The following is a 19590-nucleotide window of genomic DNA, read 5'->3' on the forward strand; positions in this document are numbered from 1 at the left end:
GAAATGATACATTTGTCTTTCTTTGACTGACTTATTTCACTTAGCATAATACTGTCTAGCTCCACCAATGCTGTTGCAAATGCTAAGATTTCATTTATTTTTATGGCTTAGTGATGTTTTATTTCATATGTGTATCAAAACTTTTTTACCCACTCATTTATTGATGGGCACTTGGGTGACTTCCTTATCTTGGCTATTGTAAATAATGCAGCAATAAACATAGGGGTAAATATACAGGGTGGGGCAAAAGTAGGTTTACAGTTGCGTATGTGCAAAACAGAGAGTTTATGCTTGTGTTATTATTTATTAATTATAGTATTATTTTCAATATGAATACCTATAAACCTAAATTTGCCCCACCTTGTATTCTTTCAAATTAGTTTTTGGGGTTTCTTAGGATATATACCCAGAAGCGGAATCACTGGGTCATAGGGCAGTTTCATTTTTAATTTTTTGAGGACCTTCCATACAGTTTTCCATACTGGCTGCACCAGTCTGAATTCCCACCAACAATGCACAAGGGTGCCCTTCTCTCTACATCTTCTCCAACATTTGTTATTTGTTGAAATAACAAATCAATGACAATCATTCTGACAGGCATGAGGTGGTATCTTCATTGTGATTTTAGTTTGCATTTTTATGATGATTAGGGACATTGAATGTCTTTTCATATGTCTGTTGGCCACCCATACATCCTCTTTGGAGAAGTGTCTCCATTCTTTAATTGGATTGTTTTGGGGGCGGGGTTGGTGTTGAGTTGTATGAGCTCTTCAGAAATTTTGGATATTAACCCCTTATCAGATGTATCATTGGCAAATATCTTCTCCCATTCAGTAGGCTGTCTTTTTGTTTTGTTGATGGTTTCTGTGCTGTGCAAAAACTTTTCAGTTTGATGTAGTCCCACTTGTTTATTTTTTCTTTTTTCCCCTCGGCTGAGGAGACACATCAGAAAAAAATGTTGCTAAGAGAAATGTATGATATTTTACTGGCCATGTTCTCTTCTAGGAATTTTATAATTTCAAGTCTTGCATTTAAGACTTTAACCTATTTTGAGTTTAATCTTTTATATGGTTTAAGAAAGTTTTCTAGTGTCATTTTTTTTTAAATTTTTTTGCTTGCATCTGACCAATTTTCCTAACACTATTTGTGGAATAGACTATCTTTATCCCACTGTATGTTCTTGCCTCCTTTGTCAAATATTAATCAGCTATATAGAAATGTTTTTTTTTTCTGGGCTCTCTATTTTGTTGCATTGATTCATGCCTGCTTTTATGCCACTAATGCTGTCTTGATTACTACAGCATTGTAGCATAGGTTGAAATCAGGTAGCTTGATACCTCCAACTTAGTTCTTCTTTTTCAAGATTGTTGTAGCTCTTGAGGAATTTTTGTGATTCCATATAAATTTTTGGATTATCTGTTGTAGTTCTGTGAAATATACCATTGATGTTTTGATAGGAATTGTGCTGACTCTATAGATGGCCTTGGGTAGTATGGACACCTTAATGATGTTAATTCTTACCATCCATGAACACAGTATATGCTTCCATTTATTTCTATTTTCTTCAATTTCTTTCCTCAGTGTCTTATAATTTTCCAAGAACAGGTTTTTTACATCCTTGGTTAAGTTTATTCCTAGGTATTTTTTGATGCAGTTGTGAATGGGATTTTTTTCTTAGTTTCCCTTTCTGATAGTTCATTATAGGTGTGTTAAAATGTAAACATTTTGAGGATATTTGTTTTGTGTTCTGCTTTACTGAATTCATTGATCAGTTCTAGTAGTTTTTTGGTGGAATCTTTATATAGTGTGTGTGTGTGTGTGTGTGCGCGCGCGCGTGTATGGCTATAGGTAGAGTTCTTTATATATAGTATAATCTTATCTGCAGAAAATGACAGTTTCACTACTTTCTTTCCAATTTGAATTCCTTTCATTTCTTTTCCTTGTCAAATTGCTGTGGCCAGGATTTCCAGCACTGTGTTGAATAAGAATGTTGAAAGTGGACATCCCTGTCTTGCTCTCAAATGCTTTAGATTTGCCCCATTAAGTATAATGTTAACTGTAAGTTAGTCATATATAGCCTTTATTATGTTAAAGTATGTTCCCTCTATTCCCACTTTGCTGTGAGGGGTTTTTTTTTAAATCATAAATAGATAATGGATTTTGTCAAATGCTTTTTCTGCATCTATTGATATGATCGTATGACTTTTATTTTGTTTTTGAGGTGTATCATGTTAATTAATTTGCATATACTATGCCAAGCTTTAATCTCAGGAATAAATTCCATTTGATCATGGTGTATAATCTTCCTAATTATTGCTGAATTTAGATTGCTAATATTTTGTTAAAGATTTTTGCATCTATGTTCATCAAGGGTAGTAACCTATAATTTTCTTTTCTTTGTTGTGTCTTTAACTGGTTTTGGATTCAGGAAAATGCTGGCCTTATAAAATGAGTTTGGGGGTCTTCACTACTCTTGAATTTTTTGCAATAGTTTGAGAAGGGTGGGTCTTCTCTGAATGTTTCATAACATTCACCTGTGAAGCCATTCGGTCTAGGGCTTTTGTTTGTTGGGAATTTTTTATTACTTCTTCAATTTCATTAGTTGTAATTGGTCCATTCATATTTTGTGTTTCTTTTTGATTAACTTTTGGAATATTGTGTGTTTCTAGGATTTTATCCATTTCTTCCAGGTTGTCCAATTTGTTGGCATATAGTTGTTCTTAACATTTTCTTATAATTCTTTGTAAGGATTGAGGGGCCAACTGTCAGTTGTCAACTTCTCTTTTACTTCTGACTTTATTTTGGTCCTTTCTTTTTTATTCTTGATGAGTCTGGTAAAAGGTTTGTCAATCTTTTTTATCTTTTCAAAGAATCAACTCTTGGTTTCATTGATTTAAAAAAAAAATTAGACTCCATTTTGTTCATTCTGCTCTGATCTTTATTAGTTCCCTCCTACTCATTTTCAGCTTTGTTTTTTGTCCTTTTTCTAGTTCATTTAGGTGTATGGTTAGGTAGTTTACTTGGGATTTTTCTTGTTTCTTGAGATAGGCCTGTAATCCTATGAATTTCCCTCTTAGGACTGCTTTGGCTTGTCCTGAAGATTTTTCTGTTGTGTTTTCATTTTTACTTGTTTCAAAGTATCTTTTGATTTCTTCCTTGATCTCATGGTTAACCCACTTATTATTTAGTAACATGTTATTTAGCTCCATGTGTTTTGTTGTTTTTCAGTTTCTTTCTTGTAATTAATTTCTAGTTTCATTATCATTATGGTCAGAGAAGATGCATGATACAATTTCAATCCTCTTAAATTTATTGAGACTTGTTTTGTGTCCTAACATGTGGTATATCCTGAAAACTGTTCCATGTGCACTTGAAAAGGATGTATATTCTGCTGCTTTTGGGTGAAGTGCTCTGAAAATATCTATTAAATCCATCTGATCTAGTGTGTCATTTAAGGCCACTGTTTCCTTGTGGATTTTCTGGCTGGAAGGTTATCTATTGATGTCAATGAGGTGTTAAAAGCCCCTACTACGACTGTATTACTGTCACTCTCTCCCTTTATGTCCATCAAGATTTGCTTTATATATTTAGGCACTCCTACATTAGGTTCATAAGTGTTTATGAGGCTTATATACTCTTTTTAGATTAGTCCCTTTATCATTATGTAATGTTCTTTGTCTCTTATTATAGGCTTCGTTTTAAAGTCTACTGTGTCTGATATAAATGTTGCTACCCCAGCTTTTTTCATTTCCATTTGCTTGAAATATCTTTTTCTAATCCTCTACTTTTAGTCTGTGTATGTATTGTTCTCACATGGGTCTCTTATAGACAGCATGTATATGGAGCTTGTTTTCTTATCCATTCAACTAGTCTATGTAATTTGATTGGAGCATTTAAGCCATTTACATTTAAAGTGATAAATGATAAATTTCTATTTATTGCAACTTTATTCTTTATAATTATGTTTCCCCTTTTTTTTTCTTTTTTCTTTTCTTAAAGGGGCCCTTTTTTCATTTCTTGTAATACTAGTTTGGTGGTAATAAATTTCTTTAATTTGTCTTGTCTGGGAAGCTCTTTATTTCTCCTTCAATTTTAAATGATAGCCTTGCTGTGTAGAGTAGTCTTGGTTGTAGGTCTTTGCTTTGCATCATTTTGAATAATTCATACCAATCCCTCTTTCCTGCGAAGTGTTGAAAAGTCTATTGAAAAGTCAGTTGACAGCCATATGGGAACTCCCTTATAGGTAATTGTCTTCCTCTTCCTGCTTTTAAGATTCTCTGTCTTAAACCTTTGGCATTTTAATTATGATGTCTTGGTGTGGCTTATTTGGATTTATTTTTTTAAGATTGTCTGTGCTTCCTGGACTCGTGTGTCTTTTTATTTCACCAAATTAGGAGAATTTTCATTCATTATTTCTTTGAATCAGGTCTCAATCCCTTCTTTTCCATCTTCTCCTTCTGGTACCTCTATGATGATGATGTTGTTATGCTTGATGTCCCATAGGACCTTTAAACTATCTTCATTATTTTGAATTCTTATTCCTTTTTGCTTGTTTTGATTGGGTGTACTCTGCTACTTTGCCTTCCTAATCACTGATTCAATCTTCAACTTCATTTAACCTGCTGTTGATTTTTTTCTAGTGTATTTTTCATTTCAGATATTGTATTCTTCATACATGTTTTTTTAAAATGGGTTCTGTGTTCTTTTTTATGCTTACTGCCCCTTTGTTAAAGTTCTCACTGAGTTCATCCATTCTTCCCCTAAGTTCCTTGAGGATCTTTGTAAGCATTGTTTTGAACTCTGTATCTGGCAGAGTGCTTGTTTCTATTTCATTTAGTTCTTTTTCTGGGGATTTCTCCTGTTCTTTCATTTAGGGTGTGTTTCTCTATCTCCTGATTTTGGCTGCCTCTATGTATTTGCTTCTGTGTATTTGGTAGATCTGTTATGTCTCCCAGTCTCGGTATGGTGGCCTTAGGCACTAGGTTTCTGTGAGGCTCAGTGGTACAGTCTTCTTCATTACCTGTACTAGGAGCTCCAGGAATGTTCCTTTGTGTGGGCTGTGTGAGCCCTCCTGTTGTAGTGAGTCTTGATTCCTGTTGGCTCATCTGTGGGTGGGGTTGACCCTCAGACTGCCTTACTAGGAGGATTGACCCTAACCACACTTTCTGTGTGGTAGCTGACCCCACAAAGCAGAATTCACTCTAGCAGGGTCTGGTGCCTGCTGAGATCTCCCTTTGGGTATGCACTGTGGCATTAATTGGGTTGTGTTCTGATGTGGCCTGAAGCTCACCACCAGGTTTGTTTGTTCTGGAGTCTCTTGGGAGGAATTCTGGTATAGGTCAATGATAGGCAACACCTGTAACTTGCCTTCAGCTACCAGTTTGGAGCTACGTGGAAGTTCACAGTTTGTGGCTGCCTCTGCTGGCCCAGGTGTGCATGAGAGGGGCCAAGTTGAATACCCAGGACACTTTCCACTAGCAGCAATCTTGAGAAAAGGTCAGCAAAGGTCCCAAGGCACCCTGAGATCCACAGTCACCTGCCTCTGCCTTCTGGATGCATGTTAGGCTCAGTCACCAAAAGTGTCTCTGGTAGTTTGCCAGTTGCATGAGGTAGAGTCTCAATAAATCACCAGGTAGGGCCTAGTGGGGTTCACGAGGTTGATATATATTCAAACCTGGAGCCAGTGATGGGTCTGAGGCTACTCAGCCACAGTTTCAGAGTATACAAAGGCCAACTGACACCCACTGTGGGCCTGAGGACCTTAGCGGTGGGATGGGGTTTCGGGGAGTTGTCAGGGTGAGGCTAGCAGAGTTCATCAGCCTAAAGTAGACAAAGATGTGACTGTGTGAGGGAGGGCTCTGCACAGAAGTGGTGGTGCTGGTGTGGGAGGAAAAAAATGGCCCTTGCTCTACAGCCACAAAGCTGAGTTTCTGCCATCCCAACCCAAGTCTGCCCAGACCTCCCCAAGAGCCTCCAAGAAATTCTGCACCATTAAGCCCAGGCTGCCAGAATCCAGCTCACCTCTTCACAGGGCTAGAGCTGCACACAGCAGGGCCTTAGGGAGTGAGGAAGATGGGATTAGTGGATCTTCCTTGGCAGGGATGAGGCAAGGTGATATCAGTCGAGTGTGAGGGGGAAAAATGGTCCTCACCCTAGAGCCAAAGAACTCAGTCTTTCCCTGTTCCTCTCTGACACCCCAAGTCCACTGGATCTCACTAAGAGCCCTCCAAGAAAGTTTGCACCATTGGTCCCAGGCTAGTGGCAGCCAGCAGACACCTATGCAGAGTACTAGCTTGGCAGGGTGGGGCTACAGGGAGTTAGGAGGGTGTGGCTGGTGCATTTCCTTAGGCTGATATTGTATGGAGGGGAGCACTTGACCCTGGAAAGATGGTGTTTGTGGTGGCATGGGCGAAGGCCTCAATACAAGGACCTTGGTAGCTGTCATTTTAGCCTTTCCCCTGAAGTCATACAATCTTCTAAACTGCCTTCTCTCTCCTGGAGCCCAGAGTGAGTGGCTGCAAATGAGATTTTGCATGCTAGCCCTTTAAGAGGGCATCTGGTTTTCTAGCAGACTCCTGTCTTTCCCTGATGGACAGAGTCCTCACTGGCTTTCACAGCTAGATGTTATGTGAGCTCTGATTCTCCAGGCTGGGTATCCCAGGTGGTGTTGAGACCCCACACTCCTCAGGGATGACCTTTGCAGCTAAGATACCATTCTGGATTTGTAGCTATCAAACATGGGTCCAGCACCCGCCCTTTTCATGGCTCCACACTATCTTCATGTAGCTTCTTCAGTAAATCCTTGATTATAAGATTTTTGTTCAGCTAGTCTTCAGTTGGTTATTCGGGTTATTTTTTGTATAGTTTAGTTGTAAATCCAGTTTGGTCCTGGGAGGAGGTGAGTGTAACTTTTACCTACTCTGCTGACTTGAACCTGCAAAAGGCCATGATGAGATTCTGGTTCCGAAGATGCTCTTGCATATCAGCTCTTTCCCCATGTTGTGCCCTTGTCCAGGAGTGCCCCCACCTTTACCTTCCATTGTTCAAGGCCCATGCTCCCATTCCCCTTCCTCCAGGATCCCTCCCTGACTACAAGCCTTCCCACTCATGAGCCCTCCTTAGGCTTCCTGTCCCTTTCTGTGACAACTGTGACAAGTGTGGGCTTAGGTCTATTGCCAGCTCTTCCTTGGCCTTGAGGATGCAACCAGGATACTAACAGCATTGCACTGTATGGAAGACACAATAGAAGAGCTCCAGACACACCCCATGGACACTAGAGGGGTCTCAGCAGTGCCTTGGCCTGGGACTACAAACTCAGATGACATCAGGGTCCAAGCAGGTGATGTATGTAAAGAGTAAGGCAGGTTGCATCTAGAAGCTGATGAGGGCTGCAGTGGGCAGTGAGCTGGAGAGTAACTGTGGAAAGCATGGGCATGCTCTTGGGCAAGTGTTGAGTGAAAAAGACACACCACTGAGAAGAACCCATCCAGAAGATCTCCAGTTTTCAATCTCTGGCTTGGGCCAGCTCCCGCAGCACCATTATGCCCAAGAGGCCCAGAGTGGATGCTTGTTCTCTTGGGGTTCACAGGCAGGTTGCAGATGATGTTCCCAAGGATGGGAGCCCTCTCTGGGTCTGTGGCCTCTGGAAAAGCCATCCCTTGCCCTTGCACCCCACAGCCCCCAAAACCAGACCCCTAGAGATCAATAAAGCAACCCAGGTTTTCTCACTGTGTTAAAATTCCCTGGGCTGAAGTGATTGAGCTGAACCTACCCTCCCACCCAAAAGTAACAGGACTGTGCCCTCTTTGCCACCCATGCAGGGTCTGAGGAGGCAAGCTGTAAAACCAAAGGCTGAGATGCAACCCAGGATCTCAGCACACAGGATCCCAAATGTGCAGGACCCAATCAAAAGTTACTCATCATAGCAAGCACCAGGGAAACTTAAGCTTGTTTGAAAATAACACAGTCAACAGATGTCAACATTAAGGTGACACAGATGTTGGAATTATCTGACAAGGGTTTTTAAAGTAGCCATCATTTAAGAAATGCTCCAATAAGCAATTATGAACAGGCTTGAAACAAATGAAAATACAGAAGGCCTCAACAGGGAAATAAAACTATAAAGAAGAATCAAATGGATATTTTAAATTTTTCTAATTAAAAATTAGAATAAGCTCAATAGATGACTCCACAGCAGAATAGAGGAGAAAAAGGAAAGAAACAGTGAAGATAGAACAACAGGAATTACTTGGTTTAAAACACAGAGAGAAAAATAGATTGAGAAGAAAAAACAAAAGGACCTCTGGAGATAGTGAAATATGACAGAAGATCTAACATTTTTGCCAGTGAAGAAGTTCCAGAAGAAAAGGAAATAAGAGGGTGGGACTGAAAAAGTAATTTTAAAAAAATCATGGCTGGGAAGTTCTGAAATTTGGCAAAAGACACAAACCTACAGATTCAAGGAGTCAAATGAATCCAAAGTGGTATAAACTCAAAGAAATCCATGCTAAGACACCATCATCATCAAACTTCCAAAAACCAAAGACAAAAACACCTTGAAAGCAGCAACAGAGAAATTACTTCCTTCCCTTGTAAGGGAAAACAGTTTGAATAATGTGTATTCTGGTCAGAAACCATGGAGTCTGGAAGAAAATGGAGTGACATTATTAAGTGATAAATTCATGTCATCCATGAATTCTATAACTAGTGAAAATACCATTCAGGAATAAGGGAAGCCAAGACATTCTCAGATAAAGGGAAAGTAAGAAAATTTGTCACCAGCGGAGCTACTCTGACAGAATGGCTACTGAAAGTTCTTTAAACAGAAAAAAAAAATGATGATACAAGAAGGGATGTTGGGACACTAGGAAGGAAAAAAGAACAATGGACTTTTGTCCAGAAGCTTTTGAGGTATTATTGGATGGTTGAAGCAAAGATTATACCACTGTCTCATGTCTCAGTGTAGTTAGAGGGAATATTTCAGATAATCATATTATAAATGGGAGAGAGTAAAGGGATATATAAAGATAAGATTTCTATACGTCATTCAAATTGTTGAAAACAGTAGACTGTGATAAGAACATATGTAGAATATAATCCTTAGAGCAAGAATAAGAAACTATGCCTACAGATACCCCTAAAACACTATAGATATACCAAAATGGAATTCTAAAATTTGTTCAAGTAACCCACAGAAAGGCAGAAAAAAGAAACAGAAATAAAAAAAGGAACAAATGAAACAAAAAATAAATGGCCCTGATGTATCAATAATCACAGAAAATGCAAACAGTACAACTACATTTATATAACATTTTTCCAAATGACAAAACTTCAGGGGTAAAGAACACATTCAAGTTTGACAGAAGTGAAGAATGGTACAGGGAAGGGAGTGCGACACTAAATGTCAGTATGAGGGAGGGAATGTTCTAGCTTAATCACAGGATAGTTGCTAAATCTACTTGTAATAAAGAAAATAAAAATAAGCACACACATTGTTTCCATATTGCACTATAGTTACATAAAACACAACCTCTGGAGGAGGTTAGGGAAGATATGTGCGACCTCTCTGTATTATCTTTCCAATTTCCTGTGAGGCTATCATTATTACAGATGCTAGTTATTTCAAAATACTTTGGTTTCTTCTCTTTTAAAAATCCTTATCCAAGGATATGTCTATTGATTTTAGAGAGAGAGGAAGGAAGAGAGAGAGAGGCAGGCAGATATGAAAGAGAAACATCAATCAGTTCCTCCCATACATGCCCCAACCAGGGATCAAACCCATAACTTAGATATGTGCCCTGAATTGGAATTGAACCCACAACCTTTTGGTCTATGGGATGACACTCTAACCAACTGAACCACCTCACCAGGGCTTGGTTGCTGCTTTTGCACCAGGCCCAGTATTGCTGCTGGCACTACCTCTTGATGCAGAACTTGTCCATTTTGTCCCCTTGTCCCCTGTGGCTTGGCTAGTTGGAAAGAAAGATGATTCTGCTTGGGTCTTCTCCCACAGAGCTCACAGACCAGCAGGACATCACTGCAGCAGAGGCTGCCACTGGAATCCTGGGGATGCCCCATCCCCATACTCTCCTGGCCATATCTCCTCATTCTGCAGGCCTCAGAGCTCATGTACCTCTTCAGAGAAATTCATGATTCTCTGCTATAAAATGCACCCCAGTCACATCTCTCCATTTAGGTTATTATAGAATAATTCCCATGATATTTTCGAAGCTGTTTATTATTCATCACCTCTGGAATGCACACCCCATGAAGACAGGGATCTCATCTTTCTATAAGTACACAAGATAGACAGTGCATATAAGGGTTGTGGGAAGTATTTGCTATCTATTGCTGCATAACAAATCACCCTAAAATTTAATGGCTTAAAACAGCAACCATTTATTCTCTCTCATGGTTTCTGTGGGGAATTTGAAGGGTACAGCAGGGAAAGCAGGTCTCTCTGCCCTACAGTGCCTGAGGCCTTGGCTGGCACATACTTTCTCCCAAGTCATTTGATCCCCAACCCATCTCCAGAGAGCTCTTTTGGAAACTCCAGGCCAGGCCCAGTCCCATGTACACCTCAAGGATAAGGGTGGAAATGAAAAGGGAAGTTGAAATTTTGGGGGAGTCTTTAAACTACTTGTGTCCCCTCCTAGGAAAACTCTCCCAACCAAAGGATCAGTCTTCAGAGGCAGAAACACAGGGCCCAGTCTCTCCTGGGTTCCGCTCCAGTCATGTCCTCATCCCTCAGTGCCTTTTTCTGGATCATGTGGCAAAATAGCACTCGCTCCCAGAGTCACTGTGAGGACCAGAGAAAACACTGGGCGCCCCACCAGGTAGAGAACTCTCCTTGAGGCACCTCATTCAGCTCCCAGTATCACCAACCAGAGAGGGGTTATGACTGCTCCTTTTCACTGATGAGGAAACTGAGGCATGAAGAAGGAGTGATGTAGCCCAGGGGACATGTTGAGCATGCTGCGGTCCCTGTGTTTGACCACCACAAGCCAGGCCTCTGCAGCAGCCCCACCCTGCCTGTTGCCCCCTCCACCCCCTCTTCCTGCCTTCTCCAGTCTTCCTCATAGGGGATTTTTGTGATTTCCCTAATTTACCATGAGCTTTGCACATGATGTTTCTTTCCCTCTGTCCCTGAAGTCCCCTGCTGACCTTTCCCTGCCAGCCCCAGCACAGACTCCTCCTTTTCTGGGAAGGCCACCCTGAAGCACCCATCTGCCTGCCTGGTCAGGAGCACTGGGCTTGTGGGTCCTGGACCTCAGCTTCAATGACACCATTTCTAAGCCTGCATCTGCACCATGTCAGAAGCAGAGGTATCACGGGATCCCTGGCAGGGATTGTGTGAGGAGTGGATGAGATCAGTTCATCTCTCCTGTGTCTTTGGTTGGTAAGGCCACAACCAGTCATACAACTGGTTATCTTGGACACCAGCACAAAGGGCATGGGCACAGGCCCCACAAGAAGGAAGGGTCAGCAGAGCAAGCCTGGAGAGAGGCTGGGTCCTGAACAAATGCCACCTGGCTCAAATCCCCTCACTGGAAACCCCCATAGGGCAGGCAGATTGCTTTTGGTTCAAGGGACAAACACCAGGGTGACATTTAAAATATTTAACAGCCAATCCCAGTGGATACCAGATATAACCAATGAATAGGACCAGCCTCAACAAAAACCTAACTTTGCTTCATCCAACGGGACAATTCAGACTTGTTTCTCTGAAAGGTCCAAAGATGTCTTGCCCAATGATGTCAACAGGCACCTATTTCTTGGCTCCACTTTCCCTCTGTGTGAGTTCTCAGGTGTTGTCTCCCCTTCTGTTGGTAAAGACCCTGGCAGCTTACTGGACTGATTGGAGTCATGTGACTGACCTCTCACCTCTCCACAGCAAAGTGGGGATCAGGTGAAGGCAACCCCACTGGTATGGCAGCTGCTGCTACTTCCAGAACCCTTTACATTCCAAGAGGTCTCACTATTTTTTAAAAACAATTAAAACAGGCCTTTCAACCATTAAAACACATGTTCAAGGTAAAAAAAAAAAAAATCCAAGTAGCTTATAAAAGGATACACGATGAAAATTTAGTCTCCTTCCTGCTGGCCCTCAGCTCAGAGACATGGTAAACTGTTACAAACAAATGCAGACACCCATGGATATTCTTGCCCGTTTTTTTCAAAAGATACAAACTGTACACTTTGCTCTGGACCTCCTCTGTTTCTTTTTTCTTCTCTTACCAACAGATTTTTGGAGATCATTCCACAAGATACTGCCCTCTTACTCCTGAACTTGATAGAAACAGAATCCTCAAGGACTGACCTCCAGTGAGTCACACTTTTGTGTAACTCTCCCTGAAAGTGTGTAACGAGCTTCCAACCAATAGGCTAGGGCCAAGGTTAGGGACCGCTCTCTCGGTCATATGAGAGCCGCCTTCACTGGCTTTGAAGAAGTGAGTGCCGTGTTGAGGGAGGGCCTGTGAGTCATATGGCCAGGGACTGGATTATCCTTCACCCCACAGCCACAAGGGAAGGAGTTCTGCCTACAGCCAGGGGAACTTGGAAGAGGAACCCAGCCTGGCTATGCCTTAACTGTTTCCTCATGAGTCCCGAGAAGGGGACAGGCTCAGCCACGCCAGGGCTGGCCCGGGATCACGTGGTTGTAAGCAGCAGGTTTGTGGTCATTTATTAGGAGGCTAAGAGAAGTGTGGACTCCTCCCTACCTGGGTTTTCTCCACGAGATGTGGGATTCATCCTTGTCATTATGGGGGCTCTAGTTTGTTCTTTTCATTGCTAGGTAGTATTTTGTTGTATAAATGATAACCTACCCATTGTATTGTCCATATACATTTAGGTTGTTACGAATAAAGTCCTATGAACATTTCTGTGTATACCATCAAGACACCATACATATTCATTCTCTTGGATATCAACCCAGGAATAAACTTGTTGCATGAGAGAGTAGGTGAATGCTTAACTTTATAAGAAACTGCCAAACCATTTTCCAAAGTAGTTTAATCATTCTGTGTTCCTAGCAACAGTGCATAAGGGTCCTGGTGGTTGCTCATCTCACCAGCACCTGGTATTGTCTGTCCTTGCAAGTTCAGCCAGTGGATGGGTGTGCAGAAGTATTTCTTTGTGGTTTCATTTTGCATTTCCCTGATAAGTCATAAGGATGTGGAACATTTTTTTCATGTTTATTGGCCTCCCCTGAGGGGTTCCTGATATCACTTTGTCTTCTCTAGAGTGATTTATTACCTGATTTATTTCCCAAGCTGGCTACAGGGAAAGAGAAACTCTATAAGGCATGAATCATTGGGGCACTTCATGGAGCCCAAGAATGAAGGCCACAAAGAGGACAGGGCTAAGAGATAGAAGGAGAGAGACCAAGTCCCAATCACTGTTAAAGCTCTGAGATCCAGCCATGCCTGAGGCTACCTTCTGGGCTTTTCAATCACGGGAGGCAACAACACTCTTTGCTTCAGTCCATTTGAGCCAGGGTTCTGTCACTTGTGCTATCAGGGTCCTGACTGAGGCAGGGCCTGAGTCAGCTCTGGTCTCGGTTCCAGTCTGCACAGCTCTCCAGGACACTTTCTTGAGGCCCACTGAACTCTAGAAAGGAAGTGGGGAGGGGTTGGGACTCTGAAGTCAAGGTGTTCTACTAGTCCTCCAACCCATCCCCTCTGCTGCAGTCTGCACCCTTCATTGCTGTGTGTTTTGAGGCTGAATAACCATGTAATTGGGTTATTTGTTCCATAGTCAAACTTCAGCAAATATGTTTTTCATAATTAGTTGATGTTTATTTAACAGGAATAAACGGCTCATTAAGTTTAATGAGGCAGGTTATCAGGTATGAAGTGGAAGTGTTTTTCCTTAAGAGCAACCTGAATTTGGCTGTGCTGGTTCCCAGGCCACAGGAGATGCTAGCAACTGCCTTGCCTGGGAGCTTTAAGAGCAACTTGAATTTGGCTGTGCTGGCTCCCAGGCCACAGAGATGCTGGCAACTGCCTTGTCTGGGAGTGGGAACCCCCAGGAAATGGGGGTGTAGGTGTCCTGTCCTCCCTGGAAATGGCAACCTCTGCCCCTGGTGATCCTGGGACCCCTACTTTTCCCCCCACTGCAAAACATCCTATAGCATTTCATTCATTTTATCTTATCTGTCTCTCTTGGATCTCCAAACTCCTGGGGGCAGGGTCCCTCTCTTTTGCTCAATGTTGCATCTCCAGTTCTAGAACCATGACTGCACATAGCAGGCGTTCAACACCAAAGTTTGCTGGGCAAGTGATGAATAACTAAGGAGACCCCTCCTGCTGCTGCAATCCCCAATGCCTCTGGGGGCCTCCTTCCTAACATACTTCGGGTCCTGCCTTGTTCCTCTCCTAACTTCACTGCCCCTGCTTTAGCAGGTAAAAAAAGCTCCTTATTCAGGGAGATCAAGACTCTACCAAGGGGCAATCACTGGGCCACATAGCCCTTGTGAAGACATAACACAGGGCTGCCTTGACCCAAGGCCCAGGTCATAGAGGGCTGCACCCACCAAAGGCGTTCAGGAGGAGTTGAGCCTGGGGGCTATAATATAAAAATGTTTATGTCAGTTTAGAACAAAAGAAAATATAGTTTTATATATATATATATATATATATGTCTGTGTGTGTGTGTGTGTATATATATATATATATATATATATATAAATATATAAATAAAACAAAACACATCCATACTCTAATTATCCTGTCCTCTGTAACATTTCGGTGTATAATCCTTTGTGTATGTGTGTATATTTTTACATATGTCTAGGTGGTATGTTTCCATCCAAAGAATAGGTCATATATACAAAATATACTACTTATTTTCTTAAAATAGAAAGTATGAGCTCCATGTTAATAATCATATGCCATGTCACTGTTATTAGTGGCTGCAGAGTTTTTTTAATTTTTATTTTTTTAAGATTTATTTTCATTGTGTTACAGTTGTCCCAATTTCCCCCCTTTGCCCTCCTCTGCCCAGCCCACCTGGTGGTCCCACAGTCAATTCCCACACTGTTTCTATGCCCATGGGTCATTCACACATGTTCTTTGACCTGTCCCTTCCCCTTCTTTCCACTATTATTTCTCTCCCCACTCTCCCCTGGTCACTTTCAGTCTGTTCTGTGTGTCCATGCCTCTGGTTCTATTTTGTTCATTAGTTTATTTAGTTCAGCAGATTCCTCTTACAGGTGATGCCTCTGGTTCTATCTCATGCACCCCCTATTGTTGGACACTTAGGTTGTTTCCAGTTCTTTGCCCTTGTTATAAACACTATGATAAATGAAGCAGTCACTTTACCTGGTCAGCTCTGGCTCTGCCCTCAGGTCCCAGAATAAGCTTCAACTCAGAGAAGCCCTGACCCCACAGCACAGGAACCCCAGGTCAAAGCTCCTAGGGCCTCTTCCTAGGGGCCTTCTCACAACTGAGCTCCAATGTTAGTTCTCCTGCTAGGCCATAAGCCAAGCGGGCATGGATCAGGTATTGCCATGGTTTTCACAGTGCCTAGGATATAAATAATAACAGAGAAGCCAAGTCTGAGGCAGAGATGAACCTGCAGGACATTTATTAGGGAGTGCTCTTGAGGTCAACACTTACTAGTAAGGGGAGAGAGCCAGGGCAAGGGGACAAGCTGGCCTCCCAAGCAGTGTCACTAAGGCCCTGCTCAGCTCTTGGGTAGGGATGCCCTTGTAATTGAATGTAGCCCCTGGACCCCTGGGTTATGGCTTTGGTGAAGTGCCTCCTTAGCAAAGGCACTTCCCAGAGGGAGAGAACTCAGGGTTGAAGGTTGTCTATGACCAGCCCTGAAGGGAATCTGAATGGCAGGCCCTCTGCAATCACACTAATGAGCACCAACTGAGGGACATCTGTCCTCACCAGCCCCTAGAAGGTGGTACATGCAACTGTCTTCCTTTTACAGATGAGGAAACAGGCTTAGAGGCTCAGCAACTGCTGCTGCTTAGATACTCCAAATCAGGTTACCTAGCAGGCACTGAACAGACCTAGTAAGGGCCACGACAAACAGCCTGGGACACACGACCTGTGCACTCTGATTTCTTTTGAGTTACTGATCCACCATAGCTGGGCAGAGGGGTGCATGCTCTCAAAGATCCGATGACAACTGTGGATTTGGCAGTTTCCCCTATCTGATCTGTCAATCTTTCTTTGTATATTTTGCTCTCACCAGGTGCACACACAATAAGGTTTTTAAGTCTCCCTGGACCTTGTCTCCATTACTATTTGAAATAGCTCCTCTGTTGCTCCCAACACTCCTTGTCTTGATGTCTACCTTGTCTCATAGGAACATGACCATTCCAGCTTCCTCAGAGTTTGCAGGTTTATCTTTTTCTATTTTTCTGTTGTCAACTAACCCATGACCTCAGCATTAAGGTGACATCTCTTGTAAACAACTACAGATGACTTGGCAGGGGGAGTGTCATTTCCTTGGTTGTATTTTTTTTGTGAGTTTGTATACTTCAAAAGGCTTTTGCTGCTTTTAACCAAAAGCGTCCTCCTGAGAGGTCACACTTAGTCACCTCCTCCAGCAGTGGACACAGTGCAGGGCCCTCTCCATATCTGCAGTGACACTCTGCCCCCCCACCTTTGCCCAGTGCGCATCAGACATTTCCTCCGCACCCTGCTCTTGCCCCTACCTCCGCCACCTACAATGACTTGGAGTGTCTGTGGCTGTGCCTGTGTTAGGTGGGGAAGGTAGCTATTGTGGATGGATGAGGTGGCAGCACATGTTTGAGGCAGGACCCCTTTCTCCCAATGGGAAGAAATCAGTACCTCAACCTGCTCTGGGGCCAGGACCCTGCCCTGGTGTTGCTGGGCCTCCCCAGGTCAATAATAGTATGGGAAGGAATGAACTCTAGCCATCACTTCTGCCAGGGGCCACACTCCCCATCCCGGGAGCCAGTCAAGGGGAAAGAGTACAGAACTGCCCCCTTCTGCTGGATTCTTGGAGCCTGACTCAGCATACAACCAGGACCTCACTTCCAAAAGGAGGTGCAGCATCAGCACTGAGCACCGTGCAGTCTGAGGTTAGTTACTCCCATTCTCTGTGCCACAGTTTCTTAGTCTGTAAAGTGGGGCAGTAATGGCAGTAACTGTCCCGTAGGACTGCGTGAGACACGTGTGAGAGAGTACTTAGCATGTGATTAAATGTCTGATGAACTTGATTAATAGTTGGGAATATTCTTTGCAAGCTGGCCATCATGTGCCAACACAAAATGTAAATGTACACAGGTGTGTGTACATGCTGACACTGGCACCTACTACTCACACCCACCTAAGCACAGGCACACATGCCCGCCCAGTACATCCCAAAAGTCATGCTAATGTGCTTCCTGCTAACCTGCTTGTGGTCCTGGGCCTCGGTGCCACTCCTCCATGTAAGGGGCGGCTCTGGGGCTGGCTTATCCTCCCATCCCTGCTAGGTTCAGCCAAGGAGGGACACGAATGAATGGAGGATTGAGGGTGGGAGGAGGGGAAGAGTCCATGGGCAGCAACTTTTGCAGCAGCAGTGTCTCCTCAGTGGCACCAGATCTGCTGAGCAGGGCCCCTGTGGTGCTAGCTTCCAGTGGGCAATCCTGCCTCTTCCCTTTGTCCCTTTAGCCCTGGAGTGACAGGAGCTGCACACTGTTGCTAATTTCTAGGTTACTATACCATCCCATTTAAGGTTTCAGCTCCTCCATCTTCTTTGTGAGCAACTCACTGTATTCAATTCCCTGTTTAAATAATTAGAGTGCTTTCTACAATAGTTTCCTGGTTGGATCCTGGATGTCACTCACAGCCAGCATCATCATATTTAATCCCCCACAACTGGGCTGGATGGCTATTAATTATTTCAGTAGTCAGGCAGCTGGGACCTGAGCCCAGGATTATCTGCCTCCAGGTCTACACCCTGCTGGACATAGTCCTCACCCATGTAGTTCTCTCTCAGGTCTGACTTTCTATAGGTATGGCCGCATGGAGGGATTGGAGATGCAGGTCCACACTTAAGCAGATCATGTACAGATGTATACACATATGCGCCAAAGCCTGCACCCTAAGCACATGCACTCCCCGTCCTGCACGCAAACTGACATTCAAAATATAGTGAAACAGATGGCTTTGGACATATACTCCTTAAGAGCCCAGTAGGGAAGGGGTAGATATCAAGCAAGGGAAGCTTGTTTCTGACTCCAGAAGAGTCAGGGAAATGGGCTGAGATCCAACTAGAGAAAGACTAGGAGCATTATCAGATGGCGAACACAGCTGGCTGCCTGTGCACAAACATAAGTATACATGCATATACTTACACATATACACAAAGGCACCTACACACACAGACACACACACACACACATACTCAGGTGAACAGGTGTACAGAGACCCATGTGTATATACAGCTGCCCCTAAATTACTCCTGGGTAGGAGTATGGAGTCTGGAGTTATTCCTGTGAGATTTAGAAGCTGGACAAAGCCCTAGACACCAGAGCCTTCTGAGGGAGTCTCAGAAGGGTCTCAGCAGTTTCTGGCTGAATGATTGTTCTGATGTCACTTAAGATCAATCAGCCAGGTGGAGGTGGAACAGGGTTTAAGGAGGATAAATGGTAATGAAAAAAATACAATACAAATAAATTTTTAAAAAAGATCAATCAGCCAGGTGACCTGTCCACCAGGCTGACCTTGCAAAGGGCCACCTCCTTCCTGGGCTGCCAGGGGGAAGTTGGGAGGGGGCTCAGAACAGAGCACCCTGACATCCACCCTGACCACTCACCTCTATGTAGCTCGGTAAGCTGACCCAGAACTTCTAGAGAGAGCATCTCTTAAGGCTCTTTTCCTCTCAGACAATTGTAGCCTGGCTGAATAAAACTGCTGTATGCTACCTCCTCATACACCTGGACACTGCCCAGCCTCAATCTCCCAATTGAGTTTGTGAATGAGGATCTGGGGATGAGCAGAGATGTTTGGGTTGCAAAGCCTAAGATTCCACCTCTTAACTCCAGATGGCTTGGGACTCTCCAAACTTTAGCAGGAAATCCAAGGCCACCAGCAGAGTGGTTAGTAGATCAGAAGCCCTGCCTCAAATTCTTCTTGCTGGCTCACAGCACTGGGCAAGGCCACAGTGCAGTCCTGGGTGCTCAAGGTGCCTTAGCTGGGGGTCCTGCCAAAGGTCAAGGACTAGCAGGCCAGTGTTTATAGACATCAACTGAGCAGAGCACATCTCAAATCCAGCTGTCTTCTGCCTGTCTCAATCCCTTGTGTCCCTTACTTCAGTCTGTAGAATCAACAACACCCAAGCCAGAAATTTGGAAATCATCCTTGATCCCCTCCTCCCACACAGACCCAGAGTCCTGCCATTTTAGCTCCTGAGCTTGGTCTCCATCTGACCCCTATCTCACCCCACTAGCCATCAGGTGTCCTGCCCAACTTGAGCCCACCCTCCCCTGGAAACGCGTGTGGCATCTCTTGGAGGGACTGGACAGTGCTGCTCCCTGCTAGACAGTCTTCTAGCAGTTTGGTCTGGCATCTATCCCCCAGCGCTGTGGCCCCCAATTTGCTTTCTGCAAATGCCCAGTGTGTA

This window comes from Pteronotus mesoamericanus, unplaced genomic scaffold (genome assembly GCF_021234165.1).
Source record: "Pteronotus mesoamericanus isolate MK-2021 breed Mesoamerican mustached bat unplaced genomic scaffold, CSHL_Meso_final scaffold_118, whole genome shotgun sequence".
In the NCBI taxonomy this organism is placed as follows: Eukaryota; Metazoa; Chordata; class Mammalia; order Chiroptera; family Mormoopidae; genus Pteronotus; species Pteronotus mesoamericanus.